This window comes from Eptatretus burgeri, chromosome 3 (assembly GCF_056783735.1).
Source record: "Eptatretus burgeri isolate ZD-2024b chromosome 3, Ebu_testis_v1, whole genome shotgun sequence".
Taxonomy (NCBI): domain Eukaryota; kingdom Metazoa; phylum Chordata; class Myxini; order Myxiniformes; family Myxinidae; genus Eptatretus; species Eptatretus burgeri.
The window spans coordinates 25,335,370-25,362,538 of record NC_140963.1 but is presented as its reverse complement, the minus strand read 5'-3'; the positions used below and the strand labels follow the sequence as shown (position 1 = coordinate 25,362,538).

The 27,169-nt window shown below is 41.5% G+C and overlaps 2 long non-coding RNA genes across 2 annotated transcripts in view; one reads left to right on the top strand and one right to left on the bottom strand.

Annotated features, from left to right (window-relative positions):
• Positions 1 to 1,553: 1,553 nt before the first annotated feature.
• LOC147029574 (uncharacterized) overlaps positions 1,554 to 27,169 on the bottom strand; it is a 46,237-nt gene continuing 20,621 nt past the window's right edge. The window contains exons 2-5 of the long non-coding RNA XR_015055951.1: positions 25,783 to 25,896; positions 21,826 to 21,916; positions 5,450 to 5,531; positions 1,554 to 2,442 (exon numbers count right to left, since the gene is read on the bottom strand). This is a non-coding gene — a long non-coding RNA (uncharacterized LOC147029574). The remainder of the gene's footprint in view (positions 2,443 to 5,449; positions 5,532 to 21,825; positions 21,917 to 25,782; positions 25,897 to 27,169) is intronic.
• Positions 13,196 to 26,342, top strand: LOC147029575 (uncharacterized). The gene is made up of 4 exons (XR_015055950.1): positions 13,196 to 13,324; positions 23,201 to 23,261; positions 23,949 to 24,070; positions 26,159 to 26,342. It is a non-coding gene; the product is annotated as an uncharacterized LOC147029575 (long non-coding RNA).

Here is a 27,169-nt window from a genome sequence, read left to right as displayed (position 1 = left end):
TCGTGGAAGAGCTTCCGCCTGAACCGATCAGGATGTAACAGACAAAAACAGGATGCAAAACATGCATGCATGGGGTGGACAAGATGGACCCAGAAGGAAACACCAAGGAGGAGAAACCTGGAAAATTGGAAGGAGAAGGGATTTGGGCAGGGTTAACGAGGGTACAAAAGATCATGGCTTGGGATTGGTGATGATCTGAGATGGTGATGGACAGCTGTCTTGAAGACCTGGAGGGAGGAAGGATATTGAAGAGGATGTGGAAGTTGATTCCACAGGTGGGAAAAATAGGAACAAATGAGTGTAGGTGAGCAGTGATCCTGAATATAGGTAGTTTCACCAGTGGTGGACCGTGTGAGCCCTGCAGAAAGCTTGGCAGTGGGGGGGGGGGGGGAAAGCATGGAAAGAGGAGAGGATGCAAGACCAGAAAAGAGGTGGTGGAAGACAGAGACACCACCGACTTGTCTGCAATGGCGAAGTGATAGACCCATAGACGCAGCTTGAGCGTGGGAAATTCCAATGATCTTAATGACCTTGGTTTCCACGGCATCAAACTGAGCAAGATGTGAGACAGGGGAGCCAACCCAGAGGGAAGAGCAGTACGCCATCAAGCTGCGAATGAAGGCCTTCTCAGTGGATAGTTCATGTGTGTCAAGAAAGGACTTTGAATTACAACCCTTTTAACCCTTAAGACCCTTTTAAATATTTTTAGACCCTTTAGACTCCTGAAGACCTTTATACCCTTTAGACCACTTAGACCCCTTAGCATCGACCCTTTACACCTGTAACGACTGTTGCAACATACCCTTTAGACTTTTAGACCCCTTAAGACTTATCGACCCTTAGAGAGACCTATATACCCTTTGGACCACTTAGACCCTTTAGTTAGTACACCGCTTAGATCTTTTATACCTGTTGGACCCCTTTAAATGCACACCACCCAAACATCTATCGAGTCTTCTTGCAATACACAGCCTATCCTTTTTTCAGCAAGTATTACGCAATCTCCACCGACTTCGGTACTCTGCTCGGTTGAACATAATTTGCATATTGGGTCACTGAATTGGTTCACCAATCAAAACCTAGAAGCATATTATTTACTTGGATTTCACAAGCATTATACTATGCAAATCTTCCTTGTTTGTCTGTCTGTGAGCAGGTTATTGAATCGACTTCGGTGAAGTTTTGGATCCAGTTCCAATAATTTTTTTAATGTGAGTCTTCACAATTGAGAGATCGGCCAAAAACAATATATCCTGCAGCACAATATCTCAATAAGTTGAAGACGAGTTGTGACAAATTACTAGGTGGATGAGTGGGTAGGTGACAAGAACAAGCTGATGAGATGTTGGTCAAGGTCCGGATTCAGACCTGGACTATCAGTTGGATACAAACCGTGAACTGTTCAGACCGGCAGAGGTATGCACTGACTCTACCAAGTGAAGTGCCATTCTAGTTTTGCCTGCAACTGTTTCATAGAAGAGCTTTTTTAGGAGCGTTGCTGTTCAAGAAAGGCATTTGTACAAAATGGAATGGAAAAGCATCTCGTTTATCAAAATAATTTCATGTGAAATTTCTTTTTACTATTATGTATGTGTAATTCAAAGAAGAAGAAAAAATAAAGAGGTGTAAGTTTGGTTTTCATTTTATAATTCTCGCTCTTTTGGATAGATGCTATCATGAAGTCGATGAAATGTAAACCCATCATTAATGACAAGTAAATCATCAATTAATGTAAACATGTTTCTGCTTACACACACACACACACACACACACACACACACACACACACACACACACACACACACACACACACACACACACACACACACACACCAATAACCTAGCCTCTCCTCTTTCTCCTAGAACGGGCAAGGCCATTAAGACCGCAGGATGGTCTGCATCAGAATGTCCAGATGAAGATCATGATGAAGAGGGAATTCTTCGGAAACAAATCTTGAAAACCCAATGAGACATTGCAGAAGGACGAGTATCTTGTTCGATTTGGAATTGATGGGCAGAAAAACGTTCGGTCTCCAGGCACAGGACGACGGCCCGGGTAGTCTCGCAGCCTTTGTGTGTGGTGGCAAAGTGACCGTGCTGAGTGGACAGTGCGCCCATTGAGGTCCGTCGCGACCCAGCAACGGTCGCCAGGGCTGCGGCCGCGACACCACCCCGCGTCCCTTGGCGCGCCCTTTGCACGCAGTGAGTCGCGGCACAAGCAAGGCTTTGTGCTGTAGCACAGCGGGATCCGTGTCGGCCTGTCTGTCGTGCTGCTTGTCTACTGCGGTCCATTGCACACCACCTATTCTTGGAGCGTGTCAAGAAATGCACTTACACGAAACTTCCTGAGTTGGCATCATTGCAAAGCGGCGTATGTTCAATGATGTATTTCTTAAGCAGCTGCATCGATGGCTTGTGGCTCAGGCAGGACTTGAGTATACACTTGGTGTTGGGAAATATACGCAAGGGAGACATGCAGACTTTACAAGATAACAGAACAGACAAAAAATAATTAAATCAAGATAATAAATAAAATTTGTGACAGAAATATTATTCAAAATAATTATATAAGTTAAAGTAATCTACAGGAAAGACAATTATTACTGACTGGCAACTTCCACACATCATTGGCTATTTAATTATCATGGACCAGATGCAGTATTGGCATCCAGTTTTTTTTTTAAATTTTATTGTAAAATCAGGAACATTCACCAAGGTTGTATGGTAAAGTGAAAATACATTATGTTTTTTGCCTAACATACTTGAATGCATCAGTGCATGAAATTATAAGCATGTAAATTGACGCAATCAAAAATAATGATCAGTTCCTCATAAATCTGAGTTTTTGAAATGTTAGTGTTTCACATTAACAAAATCAAACGCACAACAGCAAACATTAATGGCTCAACAAGTAGCATGCTCCGAGTTAGAAGAGTCGGGTGGGTAAAATGCCCCAGTTGAGAAAGGTGGACCCGAATCCCCCAACCGTCCCCCTCAACCCTCCCGAATATGTACGAGAACCCATGGGAAGAATCGCAGTGATGCTGTTGGTCGACACCCTGAAACTCCACAGGGTAGTAGGTACATCTTTGAGTCCATATATTATTTTACTACATCCTTGATGCTTATCCCTAACCAAATCATTGAGGGGGAGGGAAACATTTTTCCCCACCTTGGTCCATATTGCATCTTTTGGCAAGGCTATTTGAAGTTTATTCTCTCGATGATGGAAGGCCACAGTTACACATAAAAAAACTGACCATTCATACATGGTGGCTGTATCAAACTTTTCCATGCATGAGATAGTTTATGCTTTTCTTACAAATGAGCTTTATATTAGCTTCTTTGTACATTTCATGAGATAAATCTGGCCCCATATAAGGAGAAATCCCTTGTAAAATTTGGTTTTTGAATGACAATGTCATCATTTCCCAAATGCAAATGGTCAGGTTAGAAGAGTTAACAAAGCTTGCTCATCTTCTGCCCTGCTCTTATAGCCACAGTGTTGAGGTAGCTGGCCAACCTCGTTAAACTTGTGGTCAATTATGATTCCCAGGATGTTGGATTATGAAGGACACAGTGATGTTGCTCCAATTGAAAGTCAGAAACATTCAGCTGCATCTGAAATCTCTTGTGGAGCTCGTCATTACCTGACATTTGTCAGGCCAAGCCTGGATATGATCAAGGTCTTCATGCAGGTATGCACATGTTGCTTCATTGTTTGAAATGTTATGAACGTCTGTGAGATCATTAGCAAACAGCTCCACACCAAAAAAAGTATTATTTTGAAAGTCTGTGTGTGTCTCCTCCATAACTCCAAAACCATGAAATTGAGTGGCCTGACACTTTGCATGCATACAAAGGGAACTCAAATGGAATGCATAAATGAAAACTGGGTTGTTGGGTAAATTTAAACACCACTTTTGAAGATAATTAATGGCTTACCTTCATGAAAGGCTTACCCTTGGTTAGCCCAACTTCACCTCGCAGGGGTCTCAACCACCATTTTGATTCGGCCTACTAAAAATGACTTGCCTTGGGAACAACATCTACTCTCATGGATTAATTAAAGTGTACAATCGAAATATGATTTCGGATCGGATATTGTGGATGAAATAAGTGTTTAAATCTGAAAATTTCAAGAAATTTCCAATTCTTAGAACTAAGCATATCTAATCGATAAAGCTCTTTCTCACCACTGACTCAGTGACTGACTGGCTCACTGAGTGATATTAAAGATCGGTGCCTTACGGGTGACGTAGAAAACTTAAATTTTGCGTGCAATGGGCAATGAAGCCAGTACACCAGAAAAAAAATCACAGAATCATTGGACGACATCCATAAATGAAAATATAAATAAACTAGAACGGGCACTCGTAGAGCGCATACCTTCGCCGCAGCCACTAGTTACCTTTGTATCAAGTTGTCCACAACGCATCTCAATACAAATATGCATTTCGTGACCTCCATGACCTTTGACCCACAACCGCTACCTAGGGTGACAATAGTACTATACCTTGTGTCATTTCAGAAGATGGGGAATTGAACACTGAACAATTTGGAGTTAATTTGATGTAAATCGGAAACATATTAACCGTTTTCATCATGAAAAAACGATGTTGACCTTTTTGTGACCTTGACCTTTGATCCGATCACTCCCAAAATCTAATGGATTTGTCCTTTCATGATGCCAAACAAATCCAAAACAATTAAAGCCTCTCTGCGTTTTGTTTTTTTGCGTTAAGTTGTCCACAACGCTTTCCGATATAAATGTGAATTTGTGTGACCCCCTTGACCTTTGACCCCCAACCGCTGCCTTGGGTGACAAAAGTACTATAACATGTGTCATATTAGAAGATGGGGAATTTAATTTTGAACATTTTGGAGTTAATTTGCTGTAAATAAAAACAAAATTGACAATTTCATCGCGAAAAAACGATTTTGACCTTTTTGTGACCTTGACCTTAACCTTTGATCCGATCGCTCTCAAAATCTAATCGATTTGTCCTCTCGTGATGCCAAACACATCCACAAAATTTCATGACAATCTGCGAAGTGGTTTTTGTGTAATGTTGTCCACAACGCTTCCCAATCAAAAACTTCATTTTGGTGACCCCTTGACCTTTGACTTCCACAGACTAACTCGGGTTGCAAACACTATACCATACGCTATATCAGTGGATCGGGATTTGAATACTGAACATTTTGGACTTAATTTGATGTAAATCGGAACAAAATTGACACTTTAATCGCAAAAACACGATTTTGACCTTTTTGTGACCTTGACCTTGACCTTTGATCCGATCGCTCCCAAAAGCTTCGCCTGACATCCTTGAGTAACTGCACATCATCTCTGAAAATTTAATGCAAATCGGTCCAGCAGTTTTTGCGCAATGTTGTCTGCACACATATTTACCAATAAATAAATACACAGGGGTCAATACAATACCTTCGTCAAATGAAGTTTGCGAAGGTAACTGGAACGGGCACTCGTAGAGAGCATATACCTTCGCCGCCGCTACTGTTTTGTTCTTGGCATAAGAGTGTGGGGAACAGAACAAGGAGCATTTTGGTGCTGATTTCATACGAATCGGATAAGAATTGACTGCGTTATGATAAAAATATGCACATCTGCAAGGTCGTGACCCCTCTGACCTTTGACCCCCAACCGCGAGTAAGGGCAATTACATCATTGTGTCAAGTTGCATATCACAAGATTGGGCATTAAATTCTGAACATTTTGGCATTAGTTTCATGCAAATTGGATAAAAATTGACCACTATATGGTAAAAAGACGATTTTGACCTTTTCATGACCTTGACCTTTGACCCGATTTCTCCCAAAATCTAATCAAATGGTCATTGGCTAATAACCAATCATCCCACCAAATTTCATGCAATTCGGTTTCATACTTTTTAAGTTATGCGAATAACAAACAAATAAATAATCATTGGCATCTCCCACAAACATATATTTTGGTACTGATTATAATGCCAGGATTTGGGACATTTTCTTTTAAAAACAAGGGTAATGACGTAATTGTGTCATGTCGCCCATCACAAGATTGGGCAATGAATTCTGAACATTTTGGCATCGGTTGCATGCCAATTAGATCAAAATTGACCGCGCTATGGTAAAAATACGAATTTGACCTTTCCGTGACCTTGACCATTGACCTTTGACCCGATCGCTCCCAAAATATAATCAAATGTTCCTTGGATAATAACCCATCATCCCACCAAATTTCAAGTGATTTGGTTTAATACTTTCTGAGTTATGCGAATAACAAACAAACACACACACACACACACACACACACACACACACACACACACACACACACACACACACACACACACACACACACACACACACACACACACACACACACACACACACACACACACACACACATATTCACAAATAAATAAATAAATAAATACACAGCGACCAATACATAACCTTTCGCAGAATGCGAAGGTAATGAAAAAAATATGCAGGTGAGTGATCTGAGACAATGGGGAAGCACGGTAATTTTGTGTGCCAATGGACATCGAAGCCGATACACCAGGAAAAATCACAGTACCGTCAGAAAGCATCTGTAAATGAAAATATAAATAAATGAAATAAATAAATAAATGAAAAATGAAATGTCGTTGAGTGACCCGAGGCAATGGGGAAACATGGTTCGTATGCTTACACAATGTGTAAGCACACCCCACTAGTATCTTATAAGCTTTAAGCAAGGCTCTCCTTCTCCATATTTACATGACGCAGTTTGAGAGACATAATGTTGTAACTGCATTTTTGGCGAAACCGAATAAAATGGCTCTCATGTCTTTCAACACCATATTTATCTTTCATTAGCGATTTGCAGGAAATGGGAAATTTTCAGTTACAACATTATGTCTCTCAACCCACGAAATATGGTGTTGAAAGACATGAGAGCCATTTTATTCAACCTCGTTAAAAATGCAGTTACAACATTATGTCTCTCAACCCGCGATATTGAGAAAATGTGAAATTGCTAAAGCATTAAACTTAACTTTTTCTACTGTTCTGTTTTTCGAATCTTTTTTTTTCCCAAAGTGTAACTTCATTGAGTGCATAATTTAGCAGGTGAAGGCTCCCGTGGCATGGGTATGGGCGTGGCGACTGCGGCTCAGTTCTCAATGGGAAAATCTCCGGAGTTAGGAAGGAAAATAAATTAGAGAATTGGAATGAGTAAATTAGCAATGTGACAAGTGAAGTTCAAGAGAGAATTGAAAAATGTTTTCAGTGGCTACAGAGCAATGAATCCCCACACCATGGCAGGATGGCTGAGAGGTACGTACGCACACTTGAAGCTATCTAGCGTGGGTTCAAAATTTTCACCTTTTTGGGTGATCTGCTTTTATTTAGAATGTTATTTAATTTCACTTGGAGCTGGGAGTGATGTTATCTTCCATATAAAAGCGAATGAGATTATTTGTTTGGGATGTTACTGTAGCTATTAGCTAGTTTTTGTAGCTATTAACCTTGGGATGAGCTCCCAAGGTTAATAGCTACAAAACTTTTATAGGATCACATTTTTAAACCATGATACACCTTACTTGTGGTTTGAAACAGTCATTTTCTCATAATTCATAACTTACAAACACACGAGCCACCACCTGTCATTGGGAAGGAGTGAGAGTTTGTAGGCAGGTGTGAGGTGGGAGGAGGCAGGGGAAGAGGTAGGGTGGGAGGAAGGAGGGAGTGGGGGGGGTAGGAAGAGGTGGGAGGATGGAGGGGAAAGGGTGGAGTGGGGGTCTGGAGGAGGTGATGGGTGGAAGGAGGCAGGGGGTTGGGATGGGATAAGGGAGGGGAAGAGGTGGGGTGGGACTCACAGTTGCCGGGCAATGCCGGGTACCTTTCCAGTACACAATAATCATTTGAAATATTTCCCATTTCAATCATTTTAATCAAATATATAAATGATAGTCATCATCTCCCTTAATAAATCTTCTTCTTCTTCTTCTTCTTCTTCTTCTTCTTCTTCTTCTTTCGGCTGCTCCCGTTAGGGGTCGCCACAGCGGATCATCCGTTATGATCCGCATAATGATTTGGCACAGGTTTTACGCCGGATGCCCTTCCTGACGCAACCCTGGTCGCCTCTTATGACACAGGGATATGGCACACCTATTCTAACCGGGGCTTACACCAGGCCCAGTACACTGGTACTCACTTCACCGACCTCGGAAGGATGACAGGCTGAGTCAACCTCCTGGTGTGTGTTAATTCAAGCGGTCAACGGGGCTTGAACTCAGGACCTTTTGGATCCCAAGCTGCTTCCCTAACCACTACGCCAACACCAGGCTCCATCTACCTTAATAAATATGAAAGAAGAAATAGCAATTAGATATAATTTAAGAGGATTGTAATAAAATGCAATGAATCAGAAATTTTCATCCTCTTTTTTCAAAGTGTATCAGATAGATCTTCATGATTATTTGATATTGTTGTCTCAGAATAAACAAAGAAAAGTAGATCAGGGAAATTAAGAAGACAAGAGAAGATAAGTATCAATGAAGTGTTGGAAGTACAAATGAAGCTGAGTCTCTGGGCCAAGCAATTTGCCATTACAGACAGGTGGGTGTTCTCTATGTCTTCTACTGCCTCCCTTCTGCTCTTGCTCCCTCTGCTCTCTCCATTCTTTGTACCCCACCCCCAACCCCCCAGGTCTCTGCAGAGCACACACAGTCCACCCACAACCCCCATCTGATGAAACTACACAAATCCAGGATTACTGTTCACCTCCACTAATTCGTTTCTCTTTTTCCTGCCTGTGCAACCAACTTCCACATTCTCTTCAATCTCATTCATCCCTCCAGGTCTTCAAGACAGCTGTTCACCACCATCTCAGATAATCCCTAAAACCAAAACCATGATCTTTTCTACACTCAGTTGCCCTTCCTCATGCCCTCCTCTTTCCAGGTTTCCAATTTTTCCCTCCTGGGATTTTCCCTCTGTATCCTCCTTGTCCATTCCATGCATCCATTCCTGCCCCCCATTCCTCCCCACAGCCATTGTTGTCCAAGTCTCCCACCCTAAATTCTGTTATTGATGTTCCCCCCTCTCTACTGTTCCTTTATCCTGTTACGTTCTGATCCATTCAGTGTACTAGCTCTTCCACGAGCTTTGACTCTGTATACAAAAAACAATTGGAACTGGCTGTTCGATTTTCTAACTGCCTGATTAATCAGATGGGCTCTGTGGTTCATAGAGGTTTCATCCCTTTCTGCCCAGAAGTTCCCCAAACTGTGGGTCCACAACATTGGTCCATCATTTCCAAACAGTACAGGGTCCAGAAGCATGTCCATCCTCTTAAATAATACCTACAGAAGGAATAATTTCGACGAAAAGCAATACATGTGGGGGAATAACAATCATGAATTGCAATAATTATATTTGCATTTCCTGTTTCTTAATTGTATTTTTTTCGACGAGCTTGCTCAGATTTATAATAACTGTTCAAGCCAGCTTGGCTGAACAGTTGAGTTTTGTTTTGTATCCCACTGATAGGCTGGATCTGGATCTGGACCTTAACCCAACTCTCATCGGCTTCTTCTTATCACCTACCCAAATCATCCAGCAAGTTTTGTCATAACTCGTCTACAACTTTTTGAGATATCGTGCTATATATAGTTTTTGGCCCCATCTTTCAATGGTGAAGAATCACTGAAATTAGAACGGCACTTGGTAGAACATATACCTCCGCCAGGCTGAACAGTTAACATTTTGTATCCCACTGATGGGCTGGATCTGATTCCAGACCTGAACCAAAATCGAATCGGATGATACTTTAAGGAATGAATCCATGGGAGTTTCCATTTGAAGAACCTTATTACTGCCTTTTAGTTGTGTCTATATTCAAATAAAGTACCTTGTCATTTCTAAATACACCCCATTTTAAAAGGCATTAATATAATTTCACCTCCATGCTGGGCATGTTTTCTGAAGGCTTGTGAACACTACTTCATAGAAACAAGATCAAGCAAGTTCTCAATCTTACAAAACTCATTTCTGCTTTAATTTAGATTTTTCTCTCTGTAATTATTTTCAAGGATAAATAAGTATTTACAAGAGCAGGTGAATCTGGCCCATCATGACTGTGCATTATTCGCACCAGAACAATTTAGAAGGAAATCTAACACTGGTGAATGCAATTCAGCCCACCATGCCTGCGTGAACACCATACTAATTTATCTACACAGGATCCAAGGAAGAAAATGCAAAAAAATGTTTTTAATGAATGAAACAATTTTTCTTGTTTGTTTGTTTGTTTTTGGGTTTTTTTGTTTGTTTGTTTTTTTTGTATTTTTTGTATTTGTTTTATTTTTTTTCCTTTTCTTCCCCTCAGGGGAGGGGGCATTGGCTTGGTTAAAACACACAACATCAACCACACAACCCCCCTTGACAATACCCCCACCAACAGCACTCCGTACACATGCACACAATCACCAATCAATGCTCAAACTCCCTAAAAGTCTTATTACCATCCTCATACCCCTCTATCTCCATAACTTCCAGGTTCCTATCTAATTCTAATTTAAACTTATCTCCTTTTTCTGCTGCCACTACCTTTCCAGGGAGGTCATTCCATGCATTAACTACTCTCTGAGTAAAAGTCCCCTACCTTGCGACCGTCTTAACTCTCCTCATCTTTACTCTCAAGCTATGGCCCCTGGTTCTATCACTGTCTACTCGGTTGAATAATTAATCTGCACTTATTTTATCAATACCTTTCATTATCTTAAACATCTCCATCATATCTCCTCGTAACCGCCTCCTTTCCAGTGTATAAAGCCCTGTCTCCTTCAGCCGCTCCTCATAGCTGAGTCTAGCTGGGCCCAGAATCAATCTCGTAGCCCTGTGCTGAACCCTCTCTATGGCATCTATGTCCTTCTGGAGCTGTGGTGACCAGAACTGCACACAATATTCTAGTTGTTGCCCTCACTAAATTCCTGTACAATGTTAACACCACCTCTTTTGTTTATAAATGATCCCCCTCCGAATACAACCTAAAACCATATCTGCTTTACCTCTAGCTGCCTGGTACTGTGCTGCCTGCTTATCTCCCATATCTATTTCCACCCCCAGATCCTTCTCCTGTGTAACACGCTCCAAAATTACCCCTTGCATCCTGTAATCTCTATTTTCATTATTCTTCCCCATCCGCAACACCTTACACTTGCTCAAGTTAAATTCCATCTGTCAATCTTTGCCAAATCTATGCAAGTATCAATACTTTCCTGAATTTGATCAACACCCCCTCTGCTATCTACCTCACCTCCAAGCTTTGTGTCATCTGCAATTTAATGTAATATTTTACTTGTTCTCCATAAACAAACACCATTTGAGAAGAGCCACAGGTATTACAGGGTTCCTGCACGGTGTGAAAAGTGAGGAATAATTCAGAAAGGATTTGATCCTGCAGAAGATGGCTGACTTAACCCTATGGAGATCTCCCATCATAGCTACCTCTGAAGGGCAGCTTTGGAATTTGATCTGACCAAGACAGGTCATGGCGAATGGCTTCTGCTTATTTGTAAACCTAAATTATGAGTGTATTTGTTGAAGTCATGGAGCAGTAAGTCGAAGATTACTTTATTACAAGGGGAATCTTCTTAGACCATATGAAGTAAATTATCATCATTAAGGGAGCAAGGTATAACCAGACATGCAAAATTATAATTTGAATCCTGCCTATTTGGCTGTACTGTAAGAAAGTCACATGAAAAAAAAAAAAGGATTTCCATCATCATTCTTACCCCCAGCTAAACAACGACATTCAGAAAAGAGAACCCCAAAACAGGTCTTGTATATCCCTTTAACTAAATAGTTTGGTACTTCATCCCAAAAAGATAACACAGGAACAGGATATTAGCCAAACGGAAATACCAACGTTGCCAATTTAAGTTGTTCTTCCTGTATAGACCATACATCTGTAAAAAAAAAAAAAAAAAGAAACTGAAAAGAAGAAAAGTACCACCAGTTGTGCTTTTCTACCACCAAACTGACGTGGCATTGATGATGTTCTCATAGAGATACCCCCAAAGTGTAGCAGTCTGTTCAAGGGAACCTAAACTCAAATTTCAATCACTGAGATTTACAATATTTGATCATTATTACATTATTCACTTTCCATCTGTTTCTGTCAACAAAGCACGTCATTAGGCAGCAAATGGAAGTTGTCAATTTCCCAGTAATTTCTGTTAAGGCAGCAATGTCTTGTATTTGTTCATTCCACGATGGGGGTGTGAAAAGGAAGTGATTATTCATCATTACAAAGCACAGCACACTTGCACGAGAGCACGCACGTACACAACCCCCCCCAAAAAAACACACTGCAGGTTTTATCGTCAAATTGAAAAAATAAAATAAAAACTTCATTTTCAATAGGCTCCTTGCTATTGTTTCGCCTTTTGCTGGAAAGGGCTATTTTGGAGCCAGGAAAATAATCAGCCACTATAGGGGGCATTGAACGAGAATTCTATTTTTATGTTGGTGGCAGCACAACACGCCACAGGAAAGCAGCCGTATCAGTTTATAACCAACAGGAGTGTGCAGTTTAGAGTGTGGAGATTTATTGTAAGGTTGCTGTTCATTAAACTTCCAAATTAGAGCTGTGTATTTGCACTGAATCATGTGTGTCAGTTTTTGTTTTTTTGTACGTATGAAATGGCATTATACGACCACAACGCGGAATATCTGAAAGCTCATTATAGTACGGAAAAGTTTTTTTTTCTTTTGGCAGCCATTTTGTTATTCCACAGAGATTGGGTGCGAGGCATCAGACCGAGTCAACTTACAAGGTCACCTAAAATGTGTGCTCCTTGGTTATGCTGTTAACATAACAGATGCTTCTGAGTTTCAAAGCGAACATCGATGTCACTTCGCTCCACCATGATGATCCAAAAACAAAGAAAAAAAAATTCCAGAATAGAAATATCAAATGAACAAATTTGTATCAAAGAATAAAATATACAGTCCTCATCCTCTGAACAGTAAACATGAATGAATATTGCTGATTTGTGAAACATTATATGGCATTGAAGAGCAAGCGTAGTTGGCACGCCCAGAGGAAAGGCCGGAATTTGTTGCCAGGCGCCTGGCTCCCCTCACCACAGGCCTTTATTGGTGCCCTGGGAGCGCAGGGTGGGAGCTTGTTTTGACCAAAGGCCGTGAAAGTTGGTGTTTTACTGTACAAGTCGTTGTCTTACGATTTAGGCACAGTTGCTTCACTGTCTCCTTATCAATACAGACACAACGTGGTGTTTTGAAAAGAGAGAAAGTGATGCCGGTGTGTATTTTTGTTTTGTGCAGCTTTTCCATTCAAAATAACTTTAGAGGTGTGTTGTATGTGAATGGTTATTTATAACCTACTGGGTTTTCCTTTGTGACTGAAAAATATTTCTTATACTTGCTCTTATTGAAAAACCCAGTGACAAGATTAAGAAAAAAAAAAAAAATCTGAAAACAGTATTCTCGTAAATCCGACTGTTTCGCCAAAAATTCCTCTCCAAGTTATTTTCTTAGTGAGCAACACCCTGATTATGATTTAAGTGAAGTTAAAAACTGAAAATGTTAGTATATCAAATATTGCATGAGGAGGGAAGGAATCTCCATGACCAGAAACAGACAGGCAACCAACCAAGTCAGATTAACCTGTCATGCTCTCTCTCTCTCATCCAAGTACTAACCAGGTTTGATTTTGCTTAGCAAGCTTGGTATTGGCTTAACGGTTAAGGTGGCTGGCTGGCTTAAGTTCTTTGGGTCTTGGGTTCGAGCCCCTGTGTTTCCGTTGAAATAACACAAGGTGGGTTGACACAGCCTGTCATCCTTTAGGTCGGCAAAATGAGTATCAGCTTACTGGTAATGGACGCCACATCAGCGGCACAGCTGTGCTTCCAGAAATGATGCAACCAGCAGCCACAAGCTCCATACGAAAAAACAACTTTGATTAGCTCCCACGAAATAATGGGGTCAGTCAAATTCAAAACAGGCTTGGACAAGAAGAGGGCGAGCAGAATAGTGTAGAGACATGCACATTCACCTTTGAACTGTCAGACCTGGGTCAAAAATCTCAACCCAGATATAAACTGTTATCCCGGTGTTTCGCAAGCAGGGAAATGCATCATCGTCAATCGGAGGGACATTATGCGGGATGACACATCTGCCAGCACTAGTTATTGGTGGACATGAAAGATCCCACGGTGTTAGAGTAAGCAAATTATCACCATTACCCTGAACTAATTGTAAGTTTTTGTACTGACTAAATGCTGGGAGGGAAGGCAACAGCAAACCACCCAGTGCAATTAACCAATGCCAAGAGACTACTTCACCAGCACTGATGCTCTGTCAAGAGTATGATACATTGATGATGATGGTACAACAGGAATCTATCGGCATCTGTTAAATTTGAAAATTCAATTCTACTTTAATTTCTCTCCTTATTGACCACAATGTTATTGACTTTGGAAATTTGAATGTTGAGAATTGTTGTTTGACCTTGCTGCATATTGGTAACCACACTTCCACAAGTTTTGTCCACTTGCAGAAATGTGTATTTATTGGCATGGTTGGTGGAGTTCATGTCATGTGGACTATATTTGACTTTGCAGTGGTGCCTTAGAAGTCTTATTATAATTGTTGAAATAGTGGGGGCAGATATGAAAAATAATTGTGCACTTTGTGATGAAAGCATGAAACTTGACAGAATTTAACAAATACTGTATATGTATGAAATCTTCAAGGAGGGAGCCAACCTGAAATAACCTCATTACAGCCAACAATGTGTGTTTCAAAATGGCCACACTTGTGTGTCTATCTGAATGATTGTTTGTTGTGCCTTGATGTAAAAGTCAAAAGATATTGAGCGTGGTACTTTGCCTCTTGTGCTGCAAGATCTCTGGCATGAAAGTCGGCAAATAAATGAGTGTCTTGTAATTGGGGCGCACCCCTGTGAGCACTTGTTCCCATGACAAAAGTACAATCTTCTTGAAGTGAGTCTCGTATGTCACTCTTGACACAGAAGAAACATTTTGTTTCCTTGCTGCTTGATTTATCGGAGTGTGGATAACTCCTCCAAGCTAGAAGCATTCTTCTCTGTAAATTTCCGCTTCTGTGCTCTCTGGGGTTTGGCTTTCCTGTACTTTAACCTGCACTGCTTGTGTATTCAAATAATCCTTTTATGAGAACTCCTTCAATGCTATTCCTTTCCATAAAACATTGCTATATTGAAAGGAAAATAGTATAACTGGCGAAGGCTTATGCTTATACGGTTTAGGTGAAACAATCCACGTATAGCTATATTATTTAACCTTCAGATGACTAATCGGGTCCAGGTATATGCCCCAGATCACATTTAAACTTTAGTACTTTTTGTCTCAATGCTTGTCTGAAGATTAACCCATGACATTCCTCAGAAGTGAAAATTTTAGTTATATTTGTTGTTGATGGTGGCCATTTTGAATAGGAACTTCATCTTGGCTTCCCCTGTGAAAAAGTAATTGTGTTTAGAAGAATGAAGGCTTGGTTAGAATGCACCATCTTCAGTCTTTCATGGGCTCATACCGCCAGGAGTTTTTGCAATACGGACTGTAACATATCAACTGTTCGGACAGTTGATCAGGAAGTTCTCCAACTTTTTCATTGTGTAGAGGGAAGGAGCCGCACCCCTTCTCACAGATACGCTTACGAGTTCTTATGACTTCTTTAAAAGTTTTTTTTCGTCATTTCATTCTTCAATCCTTATCTGGGAGGCATGAAATATGTCCAAGACTGCCCTGATTAACTTTGTCACGAGGGGTTTCTGCACGTGCACGCCGAGCAATTGGGGGTGGAAAAACGTCATTTTGAAAATCCCGTATTGCTTTATATTAAGTTGCACTGCTGCCCTAACAAGTCGATTTCACTTAAAACTGAACCATTGAGATGAGACTCATCAACCAAATATGAGACTCAACAAATGGAATTCAATACTAAGTCTGGAACAAGAAATTGTAAAAAGAAATTAATGAATGAAAATAAATGACCATTTTCTGCTTTCATTGTGGGTATGTTGATCTTCTTATTCCCATTATGAAAAGCCATCTACACACTACACACACCTGTTGATGAGAATTGTTGTGGAGCAGGTCTTGTGGTCTATTATAGCTTTCTGTCACTCCACCCCTCGAGGAAGTGTATTTATGATCTGAGCATCCATGGCCTGTGTTCATCCCTGATGACTGCCACTCTCTCGGCTGAAAACATTGTAGTTTCCGAGCCTATGTGTTGATTTTGACAACACCTCGAGTTAGTTGTGCTTTTGTGTTTTCTGCTCAGCTGTTTTCGCAATTTTGTTGATTCCTTTAATCTGTTTTGTATGTAACAAGAATCAAGATTATTTGAATGCGGTGACGTGGTAAAGAAATGCGCAAAATGTAATCTATGAGTTGTGGTATATTAAAGGCATTATTTACTTACTGTCGCTTCGAGTGGCCTGGTGATGTTCGCCTAGTTACTTACAAGCAGATGAGCAAACAGGATGAACTATCTTTTTCAATTAATGGGAGAAGCTTGCATAAAAAAACATTTCAGGTTGCAAGTTTTTGATCAAGTTGCTCACATCATCAGCTAAAAATCCAATGATACTACCAAGGAATGCTGTGCAGTTTAAAATAAATAATAAAGTTGTTTTTTGTGAGTGTGGCATTTGGACTTTCTTTTTATCTTGCCAGGTGGCAATGTTTTTAATGACGTTGTTGCCCATCCCTTTTTTTGTTTTCTTTTTGGGTAAGACATTAGAGGTCCAATAGAATAACAGGCTGCTTAAGAACTTTCATCTCAAGAGGTTGGCTGAGCATGGGGAAGTGTAAAGTCACAATAAAAATTTATAATAAATTGGTGAAGGATGAAGATATTGACATGGTTGTGGACTCCTCAAATGCGTGAGGTACATGATGATTGTCAAAACAGGTGTCAAAAGTCTGAAAATGATACAGCTTCTGCCAGACCATGGAAATCCTGGAGGTTGTTGCACCTTCACAAAGGGTGGTAATCAGTCCCTCTCAGGGTTTCTTTATTGTTATTTACAGATTATAGGATGCTAACACTTGCACTCTGGATCACCTGAACTGGGCAGCAATGATCCATAAATTCAGGACAAAGTGAAGTATTTATTTGAGGTTATTATATTCATTCTTTGTGGAGGACAGAAGCCAGGATGTTTTACAGTTCCCACAAATTGTTTGTAAGTGTGGTGAGATGGACAAGAGATTGTATGGACAGATTGGAAAGAAGCAGTGCTGACAAATCCTCTAAAAACAGGAGAGGAAGCAGGGTCACAGGTGCATTCGCCAGCATGTTTATCTGTGGTTCCCACTTGTGAGCTTGAGAATATATTGTTACGAATTTGGGAATTCGATTGCACACAACATACAGGTTCCTTTAGTCAGCTATGTAGATAAGTGCTTGTTCCCTAGATAGCTCACCTTCCATTGTTTAAATGTTCAGAAATCGATAAGATGCGCTGCGGATCGATTTAATAGTTAGGGAGCGAACAATGGAGACATCCCTCCCCCTCTTCTGCGAAGAGGAAGAACCCTGCCGTCCCATGACTCATGATGTCAACAACTCCCTCCCACCCGTGGTTGAGCGGGGGGGGGGATGGATCACGAGGGCATGAGTCACGCCGGGCGTGGAGGAGGGGGGGCGGAGAAGGATAAGAGAAGATCTTTTTCATTTGTTCGTGGGCACAGTTGGAAGGGCAGAGTTGGAGGAGGGAGTTGAGGGTAGTCGTTCAGCAAACCGTCGGGTCCTGCTTGGCTTGCGTTAGGGTTGAGGCCTTCGGAAGCTTTTTGCTTCGGCTGGCTCAGTGAGCTTTGGCTGAGGCCTGGCTCGGGAGGAGGCTGTTTGGAGGCTTTTTGCTTTGGTGGTTCAGTGAGCTTCGGCTTCTGCTTGGCTTGGGAGAGCTTTTTGCTTCGAGCTGCTTTGCTTGGAAGAGAGTTGAGCTGGTCGCTCGGCTCGAGCTGCGAGTGGTGGCTTCTTCTTCTTCTTGGTTCGTGGAGCTCTTTGTTCTCCATTTTGGTTCCCGGCTTGGTGCAACTCATCGACCTCTTCGTGGAGGTGGTTCTCGGGGAAGTGACGCATCGACGGGAAGGTTTGGCGCCTCGTCTCACCAACACGTGTTGAGAAGCGCGGGAGGATTCGCTGGAGCCTAGGTCTGAACAACTCACCAGCACGTGTTGAAAAGCGCGGGAGGTGGTTCCTCGGGAAAGCGACGCATCGACGGGAAGGATCGGCGGCTCGTCTCACCAGCACGTGTTGAGAAGTGCGGGAGGTGGTTCCTCGGGGAAGCGACGTATCAACGGGAAGGATCGGTGCCTCGTCTCACCAGCACGTGTTGAGAAGTGCGGAAGGATTCGCGGGAGCTCGGGAAGGATTGTGGTCAGCGATTGGACCCAGCTCGCTCTCGCTGGAGCCCGGGTCTGAACAACTTGAAGACCACACGAGGTGGAGAGGTTCGAGATAGGCTCTGGGTTTCAGCTAACCTGTCCTCCGAGCTGAAGCTCGTTATTAAAGGCCTCTGCCACCATTTATTGTGTGTGTGTGTGTGTGCGTACGTGTGTCCGTGGGCCCGTCTAATAAGTAGAGACTGCTGTTAAGTGCAAGTGACTGTATATAATAAGTAGACGGTTGTAATTATTTTGTCGTGCTTTTGTTGCTTGTATAAATGCATACGTGTTTTGCCTTGTTTAATTGCATACGTGCTTTATTATAATAAATGTCCTTGTGTGAATGTAAACCTGTTCATTGTGTCCATTCCCTCATTGAACTGCCCCATCTTGCACTCGGAATATAGTTGATTTTTAAATAGCCGGTAAAGTGATCGGGTCCAACGGGACTGTGCGATAATACCCTGCTCGGTTATCCCAAAAGGAAGCGAGCTGCTTAAGCGGCTCGTTTCCAAGCGGTCCCGTTGAGGGACAATCTCTCGGTAACCTACCTGCGCAAATAATTAGGTAAATCAAAGATTTGGCGATCGGACCCTGTAGCGTGGTTAGAGTGCGGACAAGGTTGTGGTGGGATTAAAAACCCACCCGTGACTGGTTGCTGGCGTTGTTCCAGAAAGTCACGACTGGATTGTCCGTTCGGTGGGCGAAGCGACCGCTATTGGTTAGACGCGGTCGTTCGCACGCCGACGGGCGGGAAATCTACAACAATATGTATTAGCGATAAAGAAGGCACGCTGTTACAAATTTACAAGCATGTGATGTGGATTTTTCACCCAACCTCGGACCTCGTAGTGATCGTTGTTGGATTGTTCCTCGTTGATTGTGGAATCCTATTTAACTTCTCTAGGGTTTAAACGTTTGTCCGATTCGGTTTTAAAATCCTGTATAAAATCACAGACACCGATAACCAATGTCCACAGACAAGTCTTTTCCTTTGAGAAACAATTTATTTCTAATTCTATCCACCGTTCACTTCACACCCTTGTACACCCCATTTGTTGCAATATTACTTGGTTCTATTTTATTTAAACTTACTCTTTGAGTTAACCATTAAACCAATCTGATTAATTCACTTTCCACAGCTAAAGTACATTACATCAGAGAGTTTTATTATTACTTGGTACTTGGTCAGTCCCAAGGAGTACAAGCCACTGAGATGCCATACATCAACACGTGGGATGATGGGTAAATTGGTTGCAGAGAATCACTGTAAGTGGGGGGCGGGGGGGGGGGGGCGAGGAGTGGAATGACAACAGAGAAATGAGTTTTTGTTGATTTTGCCAGAATAGGGATGCCCCTCCTTTGTACCGTTGTTGTATGTCTGTGGCTGCTGGAATAACGAAGTCGGGTAATTGGATTTTGTGTGGACCCGTTGTGTCCCAAAATTTTAGTATAGGAGTAAGCGCTCCCCCCATCATTACATAAATGGGAGAATGACGTCAGTCATAAAAAAAAATAACGTGTATGTCGAGCTGTTTCGTCTTGAAGTCGATTTGAGGTGGAATCAGATCAAATTGATGCTGTCTGATGCAGAACCACGAGAGGGCATTGCATAGTGGGGCACACATTGTTTGCTCAAAATTAATGGCTGACAGACACTGGCTAACGCATTAGTCCAGTCTGTCCCAAAGAGCTCAAAATTTTTGTTCTCAACAAGACAACCTATATATTGCAGACCTTACAATGACCTCTCAATCCCGTCGACTTCCATACAATTATGCCCTGCACCCTTACTCTTTGGCCAATGACGTTTATGGCATTTACATATGTGGCAAATGAATATCCTATATATTTCCTGATGAAATAGAACAAGATGACACAACATATGGTATATTACGATGTCCACAATCTCAGCATATGCCCAGAACAGGCCTGGCAACCTTGCCTCCTTAGGACTTCAATTAAAACAGTCATGATAGCCTCAAATAATAAATAAGATCGTAGTTGTACCTCATGAAACATTAATTTGTAGGTTTCGTCAGCATTGGATAAACAGTTTCTGTAAAACTCATGGTCACCAGTAACGTAGCAATTTTAATCGTGGTTATGGAGGGAATGATATCGTCTATCGGCTCGAACACAAATCTCCCGATGATGTCTCATGGGATCTGAAGAAATACGATGAGAGCCCCCATCATATTCCATGAGAAATGCATAAAAACCTTTTTTTTTAGTGGAGGTGAAACTAAACTTGTGAGTAACTGATGAAATTGACATTATGGGTGTATAACAGAATGTATTCTGATGTTCATGTTGTGAGTACACTTCTGTGCTGTCTTAACCCTCATTGCTACTTGAGGGTTAATTTTGTCTGCCTATGTAAGCTTGAAGCCCATCTCAAAGGAAAAGTTTATTTGCTTATCCTGCCAGGTATTTCTCAAACAAACATCCCTGATATCAACACCAGCATTCTGCAGCTCATGTGGCTGCCAGTTGCATCATTTTTGGGGATGTAGATTTATGCTGGCGATTAAATGCCCCCTTCAGGTTATGGCAGGACATGGTAAACTTGGACAGGGTGCTGGCGATATCTCACCGACTCATCTTCGAAAGCCACTGTGGGATATTTAATGTTCACCAGCAAACGATGCTGGAAGACAGGTGCCCATCTTAACATCCATGTGTGGAATGGTGCACTCCTTGACACATTGCCATGCTTGCATAACGTCATGGTGATGGGAGGATTATCGTTGGATCAGGAATGGAACCTCGACTAGACATCTCAAAAGTGAAGCAACGTTTTGGGAATGAGGTCTTCTTCAAAGCAATGCAGAGGTTGAATGGTTATGAAGGACTCACACCCCTATTGTGTTACATTTCCAATGATGAGAGGCATAGGTCTCTCAACATTTGGTTGAGAAAACGAATTGTCCTTATTTTTACAATGACTTTGACAAACTCGAGGCATTACAAAGACTAGTGTTCCATTCAGTAGATAGCTCATATGTGAGTACACTACTTCTAAACTATCCTGCCAGACCTTATTTTCTGAGGACTGGAAGAAGAAAGTTTTAAGCTTTCCTTTCAAAAAATTCACCATGATGTATGGCTTTCAAAATGACTTCAACATTTATGCTGGAGTTCTTGATTTGATATCTCATTGAATTAACATTTCACTTCCCAAATACAGTATAACCTTGGTGAGAAATCAATGTTGTCCACCCAGGAAAATTCAAAATGATAAACGATTCCACGTGAGCTACGAAACACTACATTTTCCTTAAACACTTTGAATCAATCGTTTTAAGTAAAGTTACACTTCAAGAAGGCATGACAATCTACATGTTTGCAAAGAGGAACTTACCTGCCTCTTGTTTAAACAACCAGGAAGGTCACACCTGCTTCACCCAATTGTTCATATTTCTGCTTTGGTCTTTTTGCTCAGCTGCCACCCTCTGCCCAACACAAGGAAGAGGATTCAGGTGGGGGTGATGGAGTGCAAGATCCATTTGGTCAGCCAAGACACTTTCTTAACACTTCTGCCCTTGCCTTATCAACTCATGTTGATATAAACATGAAAAATAACTCTCAGCTACGCAGTTTAAAGAGTTGTTTTTTCTTTGGGGGGGGGGGAGGGATTTTTATGCATTAAATGCTTCCGTTTTGTTGGATTCGTTTTTCAAAAGGGATCCCTTGCTATAAGCGAAGGGCTAAACACTCAAAATATCAGCTACACTTCACTTCCCATAGTGGTGAACATACTCTTATCGGCTTTTAGTTGATAAAATCTGCAGTTCCAGAAGGGATGTTATATGTGCATGTGTATATAAATAAACATACACACACATATACATATAACATCCCTTCTGGAACTGCAGATTTTACGCATGTGCACTGGCTTTTTTTCCCCCCACCCTGTGTACTGGCTTTGACGTCCATCGGCACCCAAAATCTCAGCTTTCTACGTCACCTGGTAGGGATCCTTAATATCAGTCAATCAGTCAGTGGTTTGAAAGAGCGATAGATATTACTAGCGGGGTGTGCTTACACATTGTGTAAGCATACGGACAATGTTTCCCCATTGTCTCGGGTTGCTCACCTGCATTTGATTTTTGGGTGGTTGCGAGACTACCGTTATTCTCAGGTTTTCCGTCTGTATGTTTGTATGTAATGGACAGCTCTGGAGGCCAGAGGAGTCAACCGATTTTGATGAAACTTGACTGGTAGGTTCATACCAGGATGTAGTTGTATGATTTTGAGCACCGTTGCTATGGACGCCACCGTTGCCTAGCAACGGGACTTTGAAATTTTTGAAAAAATCCCAAAAATATTTTTATATTTATTTTTTTCGAAATCAAAAATCGGCTTCCGCGCTTTTATGCACACTATAATGAACCTCTCAAAAATTTTCAGCCCGATCCGTCAAAAACTGTATGACTCGTATGCAATTATGTAGCGACCACCCATGTCGCCTACCGGCTTGTTCATTTATTTATTTTCGTTTATTTTTTCAATTATTTATGTTTTCATTGACGAATGCTTTCCGACGGTTCTGTGACTTTTTCCTGGTGTATCGGCTTCAATGTCCGTCGGCACACAAAATTACCGTGCTTCACCATTGTCTCGGGTCACTTACCTGTATTTTTTTTCATTATTTTTTTCATTTATTTCTTTTTCATTTATTTATATTTTCATTACTGAATGTTGTCCGATGATGCTGTGATTTTTTTTTCCTCCAGTGTATATTGGTTTTGATGTCCATCAGCACACAACAGTTCAACTTTCTACACCACCCGGAAGGTACCAATCTTTAATATCAGTCAGTCAGTCAATGGTTAGAAAGAGCTTTTTATATTCATAATATATATATATATATATATATATATATATATATATATATATATATATATATATATATATATATATATATATATATATATATATATATATATATATATACACGTCAGTTCATGTCATTTCTCTCGCCGAAGGATTCAGAGAGAGTATTGCAATTGGGTCCTTTTGTTTGTTTGTTTGTTTTTAATTTTATATTTGTCACAATTTCTCAGACAGAGACCAATAACTTTGGGGGAATTAAGTTTTAATTGAGAACTGCTCATATAGGGTTAACTTTGGGTCTGGGGGCAATGTGGGGGAGAGTGTGGGGAGTGGGGAAGAGTGTGGGGAGTGGGAGACAGCATAGCGTGCAAGAGTGATTTGTATTATAGCGCTGACAGGCGAGGCACCCTGTCCCATTTCCTGTATTGTTATTAATGGAAAGGAGCCGGTGTTACGTCAGGTCGAGGACACCGACCTGCGCCTGCCTCCCTGCTACTTGGTGATGCAGTGGGGTCCTCCAAGCCCATTATTAACCATTGCGAGTCTGAGATCTTACAAAATAATTCTGTAACATTCTATAAATTGTATCATTTCATTACCTGATGTACTATTCTGCCGAAAGTATACGTTTCCTTGCTTCTATTTCAGGAAAGAACTACGACTACGCCAACTACATTAATGGCCAAAATTTTTCCCACCTTCTCGTGCGGTCAGCCTGGGAAGGTTTTTCTACAAACAAGCTTGTCAGGACTGAAGTTTGCCAAAAAGTGGTAGGAATTTGTAATTTGTTTAAATGTGCCGGTTATAACTCGTAAACTCTTTGTGAAAGAAACCGTAGGATCTTTAGCATATATCAACTTATGCTAGCTGATGGGACACCCGGCTTAACTTCCATCTGAAGGATGGCACAGTTTATGATGCAACGCCTTGCCTATGAATCACTAATCCGACAGTTTATTGTCAGGCCGAGAATGAAACCCATTCAAGAGAGGAAACTGCTCATGGAAAAGTTACTGAGACAGTAAAGTAATTTTGGAATGTTGCGTGTTATGATTGTATGAGTATGTTTTGTCATTTGGGTTCACGATTATACATTCAGGCCCCTAATCATTAATTTTTTTTTATGTCAAGTGAAGAGGATTGATCCATCTTGGATAATTTTGTTTACATTTCATCATTAGCCAAGCTCCAGCAATATTTAACTTCCTTGTGATAATGTGACAGGAAATTCTCAATAAATCAAATTATACGTTTCCTCAATATTACTGAAAAAGTTGAAAAATTGCTTTGTCCTTTTTGTTAGGGTTTTTCTTGAATCAGTTTGGATCTGTTCAAAAGGCAATTTGCCATTGTTTAAGGTTTTAGTTGATGAGGACACGTAGTTTCCTTCACCTTATACCACCTTCACCTACAAACATGGTGTTCCAAAAAAACCTGGACAAATTTGATTGTTAATATCTGTTGAACCACAAATGATACAATGACACCCTTTGGTTTATATGACACAAAAACTCATAAAGTTTTGTGCACATCATCAATACACTTCAGTGTGAGCTCCATTTGTCACACGCAGGAAATCAAGTTGGTGCATGAGTTATTGCCATGTTGGCTTTGCATGTTTGTGTCCACCAGTGCGCATGCAGCTGTGATCGGAAAATGAAGATCATACAGGTTTGCCACCTTGGTGTTGTAGACAACATATTTGACAAACTCTCACAGAAAAAAAATCAAGGGGGGGGTCATGTCTGGTGATCGTGGGGGCCAAGCAGTTGGTCCATCTCGGCCAATCCAGTGACCAGGAAATTTTTCATTCAGGAGGGCTTAAACAACTAGGGCCCAATGAGGGGGAGCGCAGTCCTGTTGAAAAATGGTATTGGGTTGCAGGTCTTCAATCTGTGGGATGGCAAATCCTTCCAACATGCTCATGCAAATTGTTGAGGTCACTATCCTCTACAAAGGAAAACAGACCCACCAAGCGGTCATGGAGAAGGCCACACCACACAGTGACCTTTGGACTGTCATGTATGTGTTCAATGATCACGTTGGGGTTTACAGAGCCCAGCTCCTCACAATGTGCTGGTTGACATTCCCCAATACATGAAAGCAAGCTTCATCTGTGAACCTTACCTTCTTCAGGCAATCTTCGTCATCCTCCATGCGATTGAGCATTTCCAAGGCAAACACCTTGCATTTAGGTCCATCATTTGGTTCGAGTTCCTGCAGAATCTGCACCTTATAGGCATAAAGCTTCAGTCCTTTATGCAAACTCCTGCGTATAGTGGTAGTTGATAGTCTCAGTTCTCTGGATGCGTGTCACATTGATTTTCTGGGACTTTGTTGAAATTATTTGCGCACTCATTCAACGTCTGCTGCAATTGAACTTGGTCCACTGGTGCTTTTCTGTTTCTGAAAACTTCCAATCTACTTAAACCCATTGTACCACTCTTTGATACTAGTCCGCGATGGCGGATTCCTTCCATACCTTGTGCGGAAATGATGCTGAACTCGCAGGTCGGATCTCATCACGATGAACGACTCGACCTCCTGAGCTTTCTCCTATGGAGTTGCCATTTTCTTTTATATTAAACCATCAGACCTGAAAAAAAAGAAAACTTTATGAGTTTCTGCATCGTATGAAACAAATGGTATCGTATCATTTGTGGTTCGAAATATTAAAACAACCAAAGTTGTCCAGGTCTGAATGGAACACCTTGTATATCACATCTTGTCATAGAGGCAGTATGTTACTACTGGTTGCCTCACTTTTGGGTTCCCACCATGATGTAAAGCAAATTTAGGAATCGAATCTTCCACATTCACAAATGTGGAAGATTTAATTGTGTGTGTTTTTTTGTCAGTCAGGTGCCAAACCCACGACCATTGTCAGGTGCCGCACCATGGAGCACCCTCTTCCTCTGACGGTCAGGTACCCAACTGGACTCTGACCCCCAGCTTGTCTCTCTCCTCGGCTGCGAGGGTCCAATAAAGAACTCTGGGTTTATTTTCATTTGTGTGTTTGTCTGCGTGTGGGCCCATCTTATAAGTAGGAACTGTTAAAGTGTTTGTTTTTGATCATTGTAAATATTACTTGCATATCTGCGTTAAGTCTTCTTTGTGTCTTTTTATTGTAACTAAACAATTGTAGAAATGTCCCCAGTTCGTTTCCGTCCCTTCGTGCGTTGGTCCAGCATGGTTCGGATCTGAGTTTAGGCGGGGTTTTATACCTGATAATCCGTTCATCCTTGCCGGCACGGCTTTGGCAGTTTCCGCTCGACTGCACCCGAACAGGAGTTGGTAGTTGGAACTCTACTGTAGCTGGTAGTGACCCGGTTCGAGCAAGACGTTCCGAGGGCGTGGTTCCCCGGTCGTCGAAATCGCTTAGTTAATAAGGTAAATTGGTTCTCGACAAAAAGACCCTACGCTACGCGGTTGAGATATTGGCGTCCACGGTCAGTTCAGTGACCTGCCAGCTTACGGAGTTATCCGAGAGCGACGGCCTCCAATTCCGGGGAGTCTTGTGGAGATGACGTAACCTCCCCCAACCTAGTGGTCGTTCTCGCCACCTACCCCCGGCCTGCAACAATATATATATATATATATATATATATATATATATATATATATATATATATATATATATATATATATATATATATATATATATATATAGTTACGAATTTCGCCCGCCCAGCGTGCGATCGGCCACGTAACTCAAATCGCGACACGTCGCTCACCAGAACGGACAATTCAGTCGTGACCCTCTTGGAACTACCGCCAAGGAGCAAGCCACGGGTGGGGGTTTAACCTCACCACAACCCAGTCCGCATTCTACCCGTGCGAAATAGGGTGAATCGCCGAATGTCGATATA